Raw genomic sequence first — 13984 nt, 5'->3', positions numbered from 1 at the left:
ACTTGACAAAAACTGTGTTGATCTTTTAGTTTCTAATGCACATCGCTGTTCGTGCGATAAATCATACAATGCAGTGGCCATTAAGAAGCAGTATATTTGAGATTGGTAAAGTTACGTCAGTCAATATTGCGTATTGTAGCATCACATAGAACGAGTTGCATGAGCGCGAAGAGCGAAGAACCGGGTAGGAATTCTACCGCTGTCGTCTGCTTCAGAAGGCAGGAAGGGTCACATGAACCAATCACGGTAGACCTCTCTTCTCCGTACGCTGGCGTAAGAGAGAGCATTTACGCGCGTGCTGTAGAAATGAAAGCTTTCCCTCCATAAAGGCAGCAAGGAATATAGGAGTCCTGTACGCCGAACCTGCTCGGCGTCCGGCTGGGAAAGGCATTGAAAAGAGATGCTAGAACGAGTGTTGAGAGTGGAGCGTTGCAAGCGGATCGCGAAAAATAGCTATTATAATGCCATGAAGGTCAAACATATTTGAAATTAGTCACGTTTTACTTTATAATCACAGCATTTTAGCATTTTTGAAATTTTAAATCTGGGAACGCCGGGCGTACGGGCGTACTATAACGCTACGCCACTGATGATTACACAAAGTAATATTTACGAAAATTCAAACAATTCCGTCTACTTCCCCAAGAACATTCACGTGAGCGAACAACACACCGTATTTCGGTCATAAAGGAACTCGCAGCATAAAAGTTAAAAGGTTAGACTTGGCGCCTTACCATGACTTGCACTGTCTGTCAAATAGATTGTTCTGCAGAGAACGTTAAACAAGGTATCAGGATTGAGAGTATGTTGTTTCGTTTTCCACTGCAGCTTTCTTGTACTTCCTCGATAAAAATAAAAACTAAACTGCGAAAAACAGGCCTCGGGTCATTTGCAAATATGTGTAGATCCAATGGGATTTGCAATAATAAAAGTGCAGTTTTCACGTTTACGGAAATAAAAAAAAAATCCCGGCAAGTAGCCACACTGATATATCATTATGGCGATACTGCAGTGTTATTGGGGTCAAACACGTACAGTGCAGTTATTCTGCATGAAGGAACACGAAACAAAACAGAATTTTCAACTTACCTTGTTTCGGCAGTTAATATTCGACAACACAGCAAAAGAACAGAAGTGTAACGTTGAGTTTTTCATACACGTACGAGGCTGTATTCGTTTCTTTAATTTAATTTGATTTGATTTGATTTTAAAATCTTTGGGTGCGTCAGCACTAAGGCTATTTTGCACCCGTCACACTATACGGGGTCCAGCCCCTTACCGTTACACGTAACAACTCTAACGTTGCTTAATTAAAATCATAAAATATTAAAATGTTCTGACTTGTTAAAAGCCGAGGCTGCAAAGAACACTCAGCACAAATAAGGACAAAACACAGGACAACACAAACAAAATTATACTGGCCATGGGGCCAGTCGCCAGAGCCTCGTTTGTCTTTAGTCCAGGGTGCACTACGTGGAAGTGAGGTTGACGTTTGGGCGCCTATGTGGAAGGTACCCCTTACACCCCGTTTCTTTAATTTAACATTATATACACAAGTAAACTGTGAACGTGAACTGTTGAATACAGTAGAGCGTCGATTATCCGAAGTAATTGGGGGACATGGGTGTTCGGAAAACTGGTTTGTTCGGATAATCGAACTGTACATGTTTATTTGCCAAAAAGAAGTACTGTACAGTAAATTTATTCATAAAAACAGGCATCTCTTTAAGTATGTATTACAAAGTAACGTACAAAGGCAACTTTAGTAGGAATATATAGTATGTGGTACAGTTTATTAAACAAAAATATGTACATATTACATACGCATTTTGCATGAACAATACACACAGTACACAAAATTAACGTTTAAAAAAATCCTTTATTTTGGTCTGTCTAAGCAAGCCTACACGCTTACGAGCAGCTAAGTCACGTACTTTTTTCATTACAGATATCTGAAAGTGAGCGAGTACACAGTTCGGTTAAGCGGTCGTTCGGTTGACCGACGTTCGGATAATCGACGCTCTACTGTACATCAACATGTTCGTTGTCAGCAGAGTTACAATTGAAGAAAAAATAAAGGGTTGGTAATTTCAGAGCTTCCTAGTTTCACATTTTGAGAGTTTTACCTGATACGTAATACTTCGGAAGCCAAGGAAGTAGGCAGCAATTTTCATGGAAAGGGGGGGGGGGAGACACCAAGACGCCATTTCCTGAAACGTACGTAGTACCTCCTTATTTATTTCCATTTCTCGCAGCTAGAAGTAAATAATACAAAGATAATTTTCAATTAACGTACATAGAGACGTGCAGAGAAGGGGGATTTCATAGCTTTCCCTTCAATCCGAACACTGGTTGGCAGTTTGTAATGAAACAAACTCGTTTTTTACACAGACAAGCAGTGGCGAAGCGTCCTATGAGGCCAGGAGGCCGGGCCTACCCACACCATTACTCTTTTAAAGGTGTCTTTAATTCTTTCTTCAAAACATATGTAATGCAATGCAAGAGTTTGGAATTTTCATTTATGATAATTACAAAAAAAATTCTAACCCTGTCCAGTATACGAACTTTCCACGGAGTGAGGCACATTTGCTGGGGCCTCTTCTCTTCACATTCCATCGTACGGTCGTATATCCGGGAAGCCTAATCTTACGAGTACTGTACGTATGCTTATAACGTGCTCCTGAGGCCGGCCTCGCGGTGTTACCAACTAGGACGAACAGAATGTCAGCAACACTGCATTTCCGCCAGGGTTGGAAATTTGTGGTGTACCAGCATTTTATATAAACATTAGCCTGTGTTCGTGCAGAGGGATTTCTATTTCATTTGTACATTCTCCATATTTTGTACGAAACTTAAGTTTTCCTTCCTTTCATCGACAAGAGTAAGTGAAATTGAAAATTACAGAGTACTGTAGTTCTGACTTCGTTTTCTGGGAGCGCGACGTTAGTGGCAGTAGAGCTTTGTTTGTGATTCGTGTCGTGTGCAGTGATCAGATTTATGCAAGAACAATTGGGTCCATAATTGAGTGAAGTTGTAATTATCTGTAAGGTAAGACCCCTTTTGTTCTTTCATGTTTCCTTCTTATAACAATCATTTCTAAACTGTTTTCAACTCTATTTTCCTTACAAGTAGCAGTGGTAACTGGCAAGTGACAGCAAAATATAAAAAAAAATAAAGTTGTTGAAACGTTATTTATGCGTTAACATTGTCGTCGTATAGATATTGCAAGCAGACATTTTTTTATGCAGCCGACACAAGCGAAGAGGTAGGCCGTTTCGTTATCCCTGAAGAGATAACAAGAGGAGAGGGGCTTTGTGAGTACAATGCAAGTCTTGCTCCAAAAAAAACTAAATTGGCAACAGTAGTTCGTAGCAAACTGACAGTCGTTGAAAGTGCAGAATTCTGGCTTCTGCTCACGGCACTAACGTCATACTGACCTGAAAATTATAGGGTTCTTCTTCCCCTTTTCACCTCGATTGCAAAAGAAATAAATACATTTAAAAAAAAGTGATGAAGGATTGACAACAGGGCTCGACCACTATTCGTTGGATTTTCGCGATATCTCATGATTGCTAGTTCTTTCTGGAGGTGTGTGCATAAATCACTCACGGGTTGAGAAAATACAAACAAAAAAACAACGAAATGAAAAAAAATATAGATCGTTGACATATGGTGGGCGGGAAGGGATAACGTCTAACAGACGTAATTATCTTACTGATTGCCGGTAACAAAGCTTTTGAAAATGTCCCCCACTGACAAGTACAGAAACTGCCTGGAGAGACATTGACATACTCCCCCCCGTTTCTTTCTTTCTTTCTTTTTTTTTTTTTTACAGATTTAAGCAACTAATGGAAATTATCGCACTTTTGTGCCCACCCTGCTAGCAACTCTACGCTTCACTACTGCAGACAAGAAAGGTTGCGTTACTTACCTTCCGAAATCTTCCATTGTACTTTTCGGATTCACTAGCTTGCAGCGATTTCTTCTCATTTTATAAAGAATCGAAGCAATTCGAAGGCACTGCTTTCTCTGCTTTGCATTAAAACACAGTTATCTTAGTTAAGAAGAGTAAAATTAATACCTATAATTCGTATCAATCCATAGGATTGTATGTTTATTTTATTAAGTCTCTCTGAACGCTTCATGTTGACCAGGGCATTCACTTGTTTTTCTCTCAGCTGTCTCAAGCCTCTTAGGCATGTTTACAATGCATTGTGTTGTGCCATGCAAACCTCCTGAGCATTCAGGAAATAGGTAACACTTCTGGGTTTGGTGTCAGCGGTTTGCATGGTAGCAATTATGATAATAAACACGATTCGGCGATTCGGCATCGAGGAAGAGCTCGATGGCCAGGGAATATAGAGGTGAGACAAGCTGGGAAGTGACTGGACTTTGGGAATTGAGTTGGTAGAGAGAGGAGGTCAGCAAGACAGGAGGTCGATAGTGGAAGCACGCTTTGGTCAACACTTAGAGAGAAGCTTACAGAGGACTTCGCTATTTTCGATTCAGCTCAGAGACTTCCGTTAGACAGGTAATTATCCTACACCCAGCCATGATACAGGTTCAACGGTTCACAAAATCCAACGAGTTGCCATTGTCTTTTCAGTAGTTTAATTCCTTTGAGTAATTTGTACCTTTCGCATGCCAAGCAATAACTCGTCATGTTAATGACGAGTGGTCTCATCAAGAGGATGAATGATGAGTAGTTTACATCACCCCAACAGTTAACTGGTTCAGATCCCTTCATTCTATAGAATGACACGTGGTGGATTTGCTGGGGCTTCTCATGCATTTTTTCGGAAATGCGATGAGAAAAGAGTTTGTTAGCCAGTTTAAAAATTCAACCCCACCCCAACTTTCGTTACGTGGATGGAGGTGCTAGAATTTTCATTCATTTCAGTTTGAAATAAATGAAAACTAAGAACATAGAACCGTCATGCCATTTTTGTGCCCGATTTCGTTCATCTCAGGCGGAAACGCAAAGAAAAATAACATTTTATTTTAAATTAGGCTTCCTCACCCTCCAGATAGGTTTTCTCATTTCTAGGCAGAGAAAAGAAAGGATGAAAGTTATAATGAAAACATTAAACGAATAACAGGCTGCGTACGTATTTAAAAGTAGAGAATTTATAGAGTTACACGTGTTTTAATGCTAATATCAGCTGGGGAGAACCATTAAGCTATGATAGATGTCGAGTTCTAACTTGAGGATGAATCAGATGAAACCTATAGACCTCAAGTCAGAGTCGGTCACCCGCAAAATGTAAATTGCGGAGGAACCTGCGCCCCAGCTCCGTCGCGGTTATCCGCGTCGGACTGGCGCTTTGGTATCAGGAGCGTCCGGCATTCCGCGTGGCGGAAGGTTCCATGTCGGATTTTAGGGAGGCCCATTTCATCAAAAATGTGGCCGGCCCAGGGACGTCCGTGGACGATTCCCTATCAATCTGCTCCTGGTAGCTCTGTGGTTCACTCACGAACCCGGTACCATGGCTACGACAAATTCCCACTTGGGAAATTTTTACCATCCAGAATTTTAAATAAGGAACAAGGAAAAGGCATTTAGATTTGAAGATTTCTTGCATTGACAGTGATTTAGAATTTTTTTTACATAATCTTGAATACGAAACTTATTACAACGTTGGTTATGAGGATGCAGTAAGCTACAGTAAACGATTTTACCCTTAACATTTTTATTAAATAAAACGTGGATTGAAAGTGGATTTTAAAGTTATTTATGAATGAGGAAAATAAATTAGAGTATGTTGACTCTGACTCAATCAGCACTATGTGCATTTTAACGAGTCATAGCAGAGAGTATGCTTTTCTGAGTCAATATTTTGTTTTTGTTATTATTATTATTAATTGAAATTCCTTAAAAGTTTAATTTAAATTTGGTTCAAAACTGACCGTAACTTGTAAATGATTTAGAATGCTTGAACTATAACTGCTAAGACTTTTGCAACGAGGATATTACATTTTATACATATATAGTTTTGGGAACGTATAAGGCCCCGAGGACCACTCATTTATATTCTTAATGACTGAAGTCTCCTAGCACCTCATGAAGGGAGCTTAGATTAAGGAGATAGTCAAGTTTATACGAGATAGTCACTTGCCTTACGTTACCTTAACTTACGCATACATTGCCTGAAAATTTTAATTCATGTTAATATGTAAAGAAACGAAACGCTAATTATATTCCTCGACACGCTGTACAATGTTCGTACCGTGATTTAGGGTATAAACCGCCCGATTAATTAAAAGTTCTAGTTGAGAAGTAATAGATGTATAATTAGGCTGCAGTGACGAGAGATGTCCGTTCACAGGTAAGCAGTAGTGACGAGAATGAATCCGTACACAGATATACATATACTTATATGATTTAAGCAAAGTTAGGCACAGCCAACTTATTTTGAATAACTAGAAGAGAATTAGGAGAGCATCAAACGGCGTGGACGTTTCTCACATATTAACGAGATTTTTTTTGTTAGTATATATTTATATTTTTTTTTCCTGTCCGAAACATTGTTTCGTTTGACAGTTGAATATTTATCCTTAGCACGATTGTAGCTTCGAACGTTAAAAACTTTAAAATGCAGATTGTTTTAAAATCTTAAATATAAATATTGCAAGTTTGCTCCAAGTTACGGCATTTATTAAAGTGAAACAGGTCTAATATTTTAAATTCACTTGCATGACATAATAATAATTTATAATAAAATGGCACTAATAATATTAAAGATTAAAAGCAGACTTATTATTTAATAATGTGCTTTAGGCACAAAAGTTTTTTTGCAGTATGTAATAATACTAGCTCAGCGAATACATCACTAGAATTTTTTTTAGTTACTCTTCAGAAGAAGGTATATGATTATATTAGCAAAGTTTATTTTAAGCGCCAGTTATGAGAATATTTATATTATATGAATATGTAGACGTCGACGTCAAGATTTTTTTTGCGCTCCAGTTACAAGTATTTTCCTTCGGATATTGGATCTAGACCGATAATCCTGGAAATCCATTCTGCCATCGCAGAATGATTATGAGTAAACCACAACGGTTTTAGTTTTAAAGCTTTGCCACAATAATATGCTAAGCATATTTTAGAATGAGTAGAGAGAATTAAAGATTCTTCAAGTTTTAGTGATGTTAGTATTTTAATGCATTTAAAGATCGCATAAATAATAGTTATTATTTTATTTCAGGTAGTCAGGAGTAAATCAGTCTCAATTTTTTTTCCTTACCTTGTACCTCAGTACGGTTCGATTGATTTTAAGTTTTTAAATATAAAGTTAACACCTGAAATAAGATAAGTTTGCAGTAAAATTCAAAATAAGATAAGTTAAACAGTGCTAATAAATTTAGAGAATAAATAAATTATATTAAATAAATAAATTACGCAGATAATTTGAGCCTAGAGTCAGAAATAATTAAAAGTTGAGTTAAACTATTTACTAATTAAACTAGGCAGGCTTATAGTACGTATTAGTTTTGAAGAACTGTTTGTTTTGATTGCCTAAGCAACATGAAAATCATTGCGATTTTAGTTATTTTAAACGGATTTCTTCCATACGTAAAAGCTTCTAATTTTATTTATCTGTTGAACAAGTCCTTTGACTATCCTTATAATATAATTACAATTTTATTATTAACAACATTTATTATTAATATTTTTATAATTTTCATAATCTGTTATTTTCAATGTCAACGCAAGAAATCTATTACTTATGACCATGAGTGTACCAACGAATTACCGTTAAGCAAATTTAATACTGATCCACCGCCCATTGACCAAATTTACGACGATATTGCACCGATTGTTGAAGTGGTACCATTGAAAACAATAAATCCGCCACTGCCGCCTCCACTGCCTCAGTCCATTATTATTCAACCCAGGGTACAACAAGAAGTTCAAGATGTATCCAGAAATAGTTTAGTCACTAAAGACGACAGTATAGATTTGCCGAAGAATATTTTATCCGTTAAAGATAGAGTTCAGAAATTTGCCGTAAGCAAGGGTCCTAATTTTGTTCAAAACAGTTGCAAAATGGAAAGTGAATTGCCTATTTCACACTGTGTTCAGCCAGTTGTAAAAGTTAAAGAGTTATTTGCGAATCAGTCACCAGTAAAAGTCGAGAAAGTTTCAAGTGTTACTTTAAAAGCAGAAAGTAAGCCAAATTTTCAGGTTCCCGAACCTGTTGTATCGTTTACAGACCATATTTTCTACGACTTCACATTCGCCTAGAATTTTATATTAATTACGTTTTAAATTTTAAGTATAATTCATTTTTTACGTTTGATTGTACCTTATGCAAGGTTTATTAGTCATTTAGTTTGCTAACAGCTTTCCAACTGTTGTTATTACGAGCGCGGAAGTGTTCTAGTAACACGCTGTCGCAAGCACAACGAAGTTTTTCTCTTTCCATCCCATTTATTACGTCATTTCAAGTCCTTGACTTTAGTTCGTACTCCCGCAGCGCTTACTACACTTTGTTCGTAGTAAGTTAAAGTTTTGTAAACAGTTACGCGTCATTCAATGTATCAGCGAACCATCGCCTTGCATTTTCTCTCTCCGTTCCTTTGCTTGCTGCTCGAAGCAGCGACCTTTTCCCCTCCACCTCCCGAACGGAACCCGAACTTCCCCGAAGTCGCCGATCACGCCTGTCGCTGTAGAGAAATCAGTTCAGTCCTTCCAAGCGACTACGAAGAATGCAACTTTGCACAATTTAGAATGTCTGGTATCAGCGAATTCCTTTCTCCGCACGGAAGCTCCCGAGTACTTTGAACACGCTAGAAGCTTAGAAAACACTTAGCATTGAGATTACATCAGCCAGGGGCGGTCGTCCATTAAAAATTTTAGGGAATCAGTTTAGTTACGCATATAGCCATTAGAATTTGATTTTCACGATAGAACTTTATGTAAACTATGTTAGGGATAATTTTTGTTACATAAATAATTTTTGCCATAAAACGTCGCATTTATGCACTTCAGACTAATCACGACCAATAATTTTACAAAGGAACAACAAGACGAATTTTTTTTTGCGTTTTTCTCGCAAAATTTTCCCGTTTTTCATAAGAGATATTTATAGTAAGTAAGTTTTTTGGGAAATCGACGTACAGTTGGTTAAAATCAGGATAAAGATAAACGAAATTTTGATACAATCAGGGAAATTTTACAAAAGGGCAATTTTAACACTTTATGCACTTAGAATAATCAAGATTATTAGCAACATGCCAGGCTAAGCCTCGGTGATTAGCACAGGCATGTGCAGCAAAAGTCGCCACGGCATCGTTAGCCTTTCCAAATTTAAACAGAGTGGTTTACCACAAATGAAAGTTTTTATTATTTTTATTGTGTTTTAAATTTTAATTTCACCTTTTAATTCCCTGATGCTATATTTGTTACCACCTGGAGTTTCAACGAAACTCAGAAGTAGCATTTAGAACATGCTTGCAACACTTATCTTTGTTTATTAATTTTACATTTTGTAGTTTTGAAGTGAAGTCTATTACTGACAATAAATTATTTCAGTTCATCAGAACACGCAATGGTATTTTAATATCAGGTTCAGGTCAATTTATTGTCATTCAGAATTTGAATAATAATTTGAACATGCATAGATCAGTTCAGCTTTCCGAAGGCCAATCTTTATTTTTTAATTATCAGGATTTTTCGCAAATTATTGTGGATCAACAAATTTTACACACAAGAATTTTAGCTTTCGAACAAGTCAGAATGCAGGAAATTGAGTTATTACCTAATATTCCCAAGAATTTATCTGATTTCACTATTCCCCAGTGGACTTCGCTTGAACTTGCTTTAAAGCAACTTAATCAATCAATTAGTAAGAACATCTCATTTAAAGAATTAGTTTTAAACCCGTTGCCCATGTCTATATTAGTTTTTGTTATTTGGAATGTGTTATTAACCGCAACCCTACGATATTACTTTTATAAGCATCATCAGCTTGCGAAACAGATTAATTCAGAGCAGCGCAGTAATAATTAATAGGTTAAGGCAACACATTAATCATGGACATTAATATTTTAATTACGGTTGGATATTTTATTTAAATTTTCCTTATTTATTTTCAAAGAGTTATGGCAATTATTTTATTTATTTATTTAATTTATTTTATTTTGATGAGACAATTTAATTTAATTTTAAAGAAAAGGCAGTGGAAATTAGTTGGTTTTGTGTACATGCATACTTGAATTATATATACCCATCCTATTGCAATTTCCTTTCTTTGTCATAATTTTCCCTTTATTTAACCTAACCTGTCTATACGGAGCACCATGGACAAGCAATGCCTACACCATCCATGGGCATTTTTCATGACGGACATCCGCAGGCAGTCTATTATTACCAGGCAGAAAGACTGAGTATCATTCTACGAGGGAGACATGCAGACATTTTAAGTACTATTTCAAGAAGAGATTCGTCACCACCAATTTGAGGGAGACATGCAGACATTTCTACTTATTACTGCACGGAGACTACCTTTTACAGGAAGGATGTAGTCAACCATACATTTCCCAGTATAGCGGACTATACATTATCAACAACACCTAGTGATGGAGCTAGATAAAATTTCCCTCCACACTGTTTTGCAGTTAAAACAACAACTTTTCCCCATCTCCCAAGTTCTACGGGTAATTTACTACATTTTTACATTGCCCCAATGCAGTCAAGACGACAAGCAATCCAGAAAGAAGAGGAAGCAGAGAAAACATACATTCTACAACCAGCAGTTCTGGTCACAAATAATAATTACAGAATTGTGCTACAGTGTTTCTACACATACACATGTGAGCTCCTATCATGTGTATTTATTTGGTCATTTAACATGCATTATGGGAAACAGTACTTTTCCATAGTCCTTATATACATTTTCAGTTTTGTGTCATGCATAAGAACTAGTTTTATATGCATTTAAGTTTACATAACACTGCAAGGAAGCTACAAGCATTAGTGATGTCAATTGACCAGTGCATCAGTTAGTGCATATTTTGGTTTTAAGAAGAAGCTTTTTATAATGGATATCCAATTGCACATGCAAGCTATAACAAGCATAGCTACAGTACTTTCAAACATTGCAGACAGTATGCTTTAGTTTTATGCAAATGTTTTTTCCAAATAGTTAATTGTGTTTCACCAATATGGTACATAATTAAAAATACAATTGCACATTGAACATTTTTTGATATTTTCAATCAGAGTAGACAGTTGATAAAATACTGCAAGATTATTTTTTTTATGTGTGTGCAGACATACAAAGGTTTTCACCAAGCCATATATATGTATACAGTGTACAGATTAACGTAGAAAAGAAAATGGAACGCTATAATTAAGTTTTACCAGCGACAGTTTTCAGTGTAACTCATTATATACATTGAATAGTGTATAATACTACATTGGAATGTGCAACACAGCCATGCAAGTTTTTATATTTGGTGAGGTTAGGAGTGCAGTGCTTCGTAGTTCGTAAACATACGCACTTTGATATGATCAGGTTTTCACACGAACAAAACAGTGAGATGTGACAATGTTTTACATGCTTACTTACGTGTACTTACTTGTGCACCTTTTTAAGGTTTTTCTATGTGTTTGAAAAGTCTATATCAAGTGGAAATATACATAAACATTGTGAATTCCGTTCCATCTTGCACGACGCTCCAACCGTTGGCCTTGCGGCAGACACAGAGTCTCTACCGCGTGGCGAGACATCACAGACTCTTGACTAGGAGCAGGTTGATGAGCGATTGTACATAATACACATTACGTACACGCACATGTGATGCATTAAGAGTTTTCGCTTAACGACACGAACTTTTGTGATTTCTAGTCCTATAATAGTATATATTATTGTTTTTTACATCGTATAAACATACGAATTTGTTAGTATTAAGGGTATTATTCATTTTAGAGTTTAGGAAATAAAATTTTTTTTGTTTTTATTCAGGCTACGGCAAACAACAGATAGTTATGGTGGATTTTCTTTTGTATATTTGGTTTTTTAAGAAAATATATGGAATTGGCGAACCTGAGTCATGTCAAGCTTTGCGATTTGACTTTTAAATTTTCAAAGGAGAAAATTTTTCCTAAGAGGCGCGAACGTATCAATCCATAGGATTGTATGTTTATTTTATTAAGTCTCTCTGAACGCTTCATGTTGACCAGGGCATTCACTTGTTTTTCTCTCAGCTGTCTCAAGCCTCTTAGGCATGTTTACAATGCATTGTGTTGTGCCATGCAAACCTCCTGAGCATTCAGGAAATAGGTAACACTTCTGGGTTTGGTGTCAGCGGTTTGCATGGTAGCAATTATGATAATAAACACGATTCGGCGATTCGGCATCGAGGAAGAGCTCGATGGCCAGGGAATATAGAGGTGAGACAAGCTGGGAAGTGACTGGACTTTGGGAATTGAGTTGGTAGAGAGAGGAGGTCAGCAAGACAGGAGGTCGATAGTGGAAGCACGCTTTGGTCAACACTTAGAGAGAAGCTTACAGAGGACTTCGCTATTTTCGATTCAGCTCAGAGACTTCAGTTAGACAGGTAATTATCCTACACCCAGCCATGATACAGGTTCAACGGTTCACAAAATCCAACGAGTTGCCATTGTCTTTTCAGTAGTTTAATTCCTTTGAGTAATTTGTACCTTTCGCATGCCAAGCAATAACTCGTCATGTTAATGACGAGTGGTCTCATCAAGAGGATGAATGATGAGTAGTTTACATCACCCCAACAGTTAACTGGTTCAGATCCCTTCATTCTATAGAATGACACGAATTGTATAAATATCACAACACTTCACATAAAACAAACAAAACGCACATACAACGTTCAACAAAAGGTCAAATCACAAAGATAAGAATCAGCGTTGCCAGAACATACGAACGTAAGGTTGCCACTTTCATATTAAAATCCACTGTGGCGTTACCTTTGTACCGCTCTTCCCATTGGTTAATAGACGTTAAATCCAGGCACGTAAGTACCTGAAGCTTAAGGGGAAGGGGGGCAAAACCCGAAAGATATGTTTCAAGTTACTTAAAGATATTCCTAAAGAATGTACGTACAATTTCGTTTATTTACCACCACATTGAATGTTCGCTGTTTGAAAGAGAAAAAAGGAAAGAATGAGTATAAATAATTATCTCATTATCGTCGGAGTGTTTGTGTGACATAGTCGAATAATATTACATCAACATTTTATAACTAATTTTCATGTGCATGTTTTTAATCTGTTTGTTATTTACACGAAAAGTTGAGTTTGAAAACGGTTGTAACTTCAAGTAGAATAAACTTCAAAATAATTTATGTACAAGCAAAACCAAAGTAGATTGCGCACGTACAATAATATTAGTGTTTGTATTATATTTTAGGTCTTGGTTCCGTGGAAAGAAGGGGTGAGATCGACTGTATAGGCCTATTATAAGTAAGACCCGGATTGTTATGTTACCAAAACATTCGAAATATGTACATAAATATGTAAAAATATGTGAGTATATTAAAATATGTTAATAATATTTTTCTTAGTCTTCGATTGTATCTTTTCTTAGTCTTCGATTGTATCTCTCTCTCATTCTCTATTTCTTTAGGCTCGAGTCTATTTCTCGGGGATTCCGTCAGCGGCGCTACCTGATCTGCTGACAAGCACAGAAGCAGCACAGATTTTTTTGCGTTGCGAAATATGGCGGCAGTGACGATCAAAGTAATCAGGGAGCCTTGATATTTACGGTGATATTTTCATGGCTTCAAACAAGATCAAGTGAACCCAAAATGACGAGTCTTTCAGATTCAATTGAAAATAGCGAATTTTTGGAAGTCATATTTTGAATTTTCGAACCGCAAATATATTTGCCTTTTTTAATGAAAACTAGAGAAATGGCGAAAATGCAGCATTCTATGTGAAAATATGCACTCTCAAAGGAAAATATGTAATATACTTCAAAATATGATATCTATGTAGTCTATA

Source organism: Lepisma saccharinum, chromosome 8, assembly GCF_977018435.1.
Source record: "Lepisma saccharinum chromosome 8, izLepSacc3.1, whole genome shotgun sequence".
Taxonomy (NCBI): Eukaryota; Metazoa; Arthropoda; class Insecta; order Zygentoma; family Lepismatidae; genus Lepisma; species Lepisma saccharinum.
The sequence above is the reverse complement of the archived record's forward strand: the minus strand, read 5'-3'. Positions refer to the sequence as shown.